The sequence below is a fragment of the Artemia franciscana genome, unplaced genomic scaffold (assembly GCF_032884065.1).
Source record: "Artemia franciscana unplaced genomic scaffold, ASM3288406v1 PGA_scaffold_44, whole genome shotgun sequence".
Classification (NCBI taxonomy): Eukaryota; Metazoa; Arthropoda; class Branchiopoda; order Anostraca; family Artemiidae; genus Artemia; species Artemia franciscana.
In genome coordinates, this window is record NW_027062684.1 from 39203 (window position 1) to 43748 (window position 4546).

Here is a 4546-nt window from a genome sequence, read left to right on the forward strand (position 1 = left end):
CATACAGTGTCAGAGAGAGAGGCAAAAACACACAGAGGGGAAGCCAAATAGACACGCAAATACAGACTGACGTCATGTTTGTCGACTGACTTCATTATAAGGATTGAGCATTATGCCGTCATGAAGTTGTTTGTCGACTGACGAAATTACAGATCGGGACACCGGGACACAAATGACGACCGGGACACAGGGAATATAAATGACGACCAGGAGACTCAAAGAGAAATTATAGACCGGGATATCTATATATATATATATATAAAATGTTGTTTGTATGCATGTTTGTTTGTTTGTGGGTTTGCATATGACGTCATTATAAGTATACGAGGCTTTGTATATGACGTCATTATAAGATGACACTACAGACCGGGACACCGGGACACAAGTGACGACCGGGACACAGGGAATATAAATGACGACCTAATGACTAACCTAACCCAATATTCAAGGACCACTAATCTGATCATGGCAGAATCACTCATAATATGCACCCATATCGGGTGCATAAAAATCTTCCTACCATATCGGTAGAAACCGTAAGGTATTTTTAAAATAAAACATCTGTCTACCATATCGGTAGAAACCCTAACGGTATTTTTAAAATAAAAAATCTTTCTACCATATCGGTAGAAACCATAACAGTATTTTTAAATAAAAAATATTTCTACCATATCGGTTTATATAGTTTAATTACAGAAAAAGGCCGTTTCCATAAATTAGAATTTATTTAAAACTTATTCTTTAGCGCAAATTTTGCCGAACTACCCAGGAATTACATATATCCTTGTTCTTTAAGTGTGAAATCATGTAACTTTTTTGAATTTTTTATATAGTTGGAAAAATAATGTCACAAAAACTCCGAAATAAAAATTACATCTGAGATTTAAATTTTGAAAAAAAGTAATATAATCTGTAACCTGAAGTTTTCCGTGGGAAAAACGGATTGTTTTTCCCATGGACAATTATATATTGCATGTTCAAGAGTCGGTAAACCTGACAATCTATTTATAGGCACAGACAATGGGACAGCGAAGAATGTTGTATATTCGCAAGTTTTACGTAGTTAAAAACACACACTCACATATATATATATATATATATATATATATATATATATATATATATATATATATATATATATATATATATATATATATATATATATATATATATATATATATATATATATATATATATATATATATATATATATATATATCTGTATTCACAGGTGGGACACAGGGACACTACTACAATGGCGCGTAACTAATATGGCGCGTAACGACTTACGCGCGCGGGGGGGGGGACAACAGACAAGCCCCAAGACACAGACAAGTATATATATATATATATATATATATATATATATATATATATATATATATATATATATATATATATATATATATATATATATATATATATATATATATATTTATATATAAAAATAAGTTGTCTGTGTGGGTCTGTCTGTGGGGTGACGTCATGTTTGTGTGTTGACTGACGTCATGAAGTTAGTTGTCGTCATTTTTGCTATGACGGTGACGTCATTAAAGATATTTAAGACATGTGTTCACGTAGAAATCTATTAATGTTTAACTGTAAAATGACTGATGAACTTACAATGGCAACAGCCGAGGAAGATGCTCACAGAGTCTATGCCAAAAAACTTGCTGCTGATAGAGAAAGTAAGAAAAGAAAGCGTGCCGAGGAATCAAAACAACAGCAAGGAAACAGGCTTGAGGCTGATAGAGAAAGTAAGAAAAGAAAGCGTGCCGAGGAATCAAAAGAACAGCAAGGAAACAGGCTTGAGGCTGATAGAGAAAGAAAGAACAGAAATCGTGCCGAGGAACTACCAGAGCAGCGCGAAACCAGACTTGCTGCTAAAAGAGAAAGTGAAAAAAGAAGGCGTGCCGAGGAACTACTAGATCAACATGAAACCAGACTTGCTGCTAAAAGAGAAAGTGAAAAAAGAAGGCATGCCGAGGAACTACCAGAGCAACATGAAACCAGACTTGCTGCTAAAAGAGAAAGTGAAAAAAGAAGGCGTGCCGAGGAATCAACAGGAACAGCAAGAAATCAGGCTTGCTGCTGATAGAGAAAGTAAGAAAAGAAAGCGTGCCGAGGAATCAGAGCAACCTGAAAGTTTTCGCCTGGCATTCAGGTACAGCCCAGTCGATGATTATAGCTTGAGTAGATGTGTTCAAATCGGGACTATGTCTAAAATTTGTCCCTATTGCAAGGCCTTGAAATTCAATGGTGAAACAATGGGAATGTGTTGCGCCTCAGGAAAAGTTAAACTTCCTCTATTGGCTGCACCACCAGAGCCATTGAAAACTTTGCTTACTGGAACTACGTCAGAATCTAAGCGTTTTTTATCACAGATCAGAAAATATAACTCATGTTTCCAAATGACGTCGTTTGGTGCCCAAATCGAAAATCCAGATCAATTTATGCCTACTTTCAAAGTAAAAGGGCAAATTTATCATAAAGCAGGGTCCCTTCTACCATTCTCAGGCGAGAATCATACATTTTTACAATTGTACTTCATCAGTGATAGAAATTCTCAATTGAATGCATGGTGCGAAATTTCTCCCAACGTTGAAAGGACAATCGTTTCCCAATTGCAACATCTTTTCTGCGAAAATAATAATTTAGTGCGTCTGTTCAAAACAACCATCGATTTGATGCCTACTGATACGCATAAAATTGTTATTTCCGCTGACAAAACGCCTCCTGGCCGACATGTGCGTAGATACAATGCTCCAACTATCGACGAAGTGGCAATCGTTATGGTCGGTGATCAGTTTTTACCTCGAGATATTATTCTTCATAAGCGAAACGCTCAGTTGTTAAGAATTGCTGAAACTCATCGATGCTACGATGCCCTACAATATCCTATTGTTTTTTGGGATGGAGCCGACGGCTATCACTTTAATATTAAATTGATGAATCCAGCCACTAACAAAGAAATGAATAAGAAATGCAGTGCAATGCATTATTATTCCTATAGACTAATGATTCGGCTGGATGAAGAAAATTATATTTTAAAATGCCGTCAATTGTTTTTCCAATTCGTCTTTGATATGTATGCTAAAATTGAATCAGAACGTTTGCTATATATCCGCCTGAATCAGACCAAGCTCCGCTCTGAACAATACATTCATTTGCGAGATGCAGTTATAAATGACGGTAATACCACAAACGTTGGAAGATTAACAATTTTACCTTCGTCATATGCTGGCAGTCCCCGTCATATGCATGAATATGCTCAAGTTGCTATTGCGTATGTTCGTCTCTATGGTCGTCCAGATTTATTTATTACATTTAAATGTAATCAATCTTGGACGAGATACTGCAGCTTTTACTTCAAGGACAATCGGCGGTTCATAGATATGACATTACGGCCCGTGTCTTCCGGCAAAAGTTGAAATCACTGATAAACTACATAGAACATTTTGAAGTGTTTGGGTCAGTGCGATGCTGGATGTACTCAGTGGAATGGCAAAAACGAGGTTTGCCACACGCACATATACTAATCTGGCTACATAAAAAATTACTTCGAACGAAATTGATGATGTGATTTCCGCTGAAATACCTGATGAAAATGTCGATAAGGGGTTACATGATATTATTGTAAAAAATATGATACATGGACCTTGCGGTGCACTGAACGAAAATTCACCATGCATGGCCAAAGGAAGGTGCACAAAGCAATATCCTCGACTTTTAGTATCCAACACAATTACTGGCAATGATGGTTACCCACAATATAGAAGAAGATCTACTGAAGATGGCGGTAAAACAGCAATAATAAAGAAGCGAAACGGTACCACCATCGAAGTAGATAACCAGTGGGTTGTTCCATATTCCCCATTATTATCAAAAACATTTAATGCACACATAAAAGTTGAATACTGTAACTCCGTAAAGGCAATCAAATACACATGTAAATACGTCAACAAAGGCAGTGACATGGCAGTTTTTGGCTTGCAGCCCGAAATCAAAGATATCGACGACATCGTACAATATCAGGCTGGAAGATACATAAGCAGTAATGAAGCTGTTTGGCGAATTCTTTCATTTCCGATACATGAACGTAGTCCAGCTGTTGTTCACTTAGCGGTACATTTACAGAATGGTCAACGTGTTTATTTCTCGGAAACCAACGTGCAACAAAGAGCCCTGAATCCACCAGATACAAAGTTAACCGGTTTCTTTTCGCTTTGCAAAAATGATTCTTTTGCAAAAAAACTGCTGTATACTGAAGTGCCTTCGTATTACACGTGGAATGCTAAAGATAAAGTATTTGAACGTCGAAAACAGGGTAAGTCAGTCGACGGCCAACCTACCATCTTCAAAGATACCACGATAGGAAGAGTCTACACCGTTCACCCCAATCAACATGAATGCTTCTTTCTACGTCTCCTTTGGTGAAAGTACCCGGTCCGACATCCTTTGAGTATTTGAGAACTGTAAACGGTACTATACATGACACTTACCGTAGTGCATGCCAAGCTCTGAATTCATTGGAGAATGACCAACA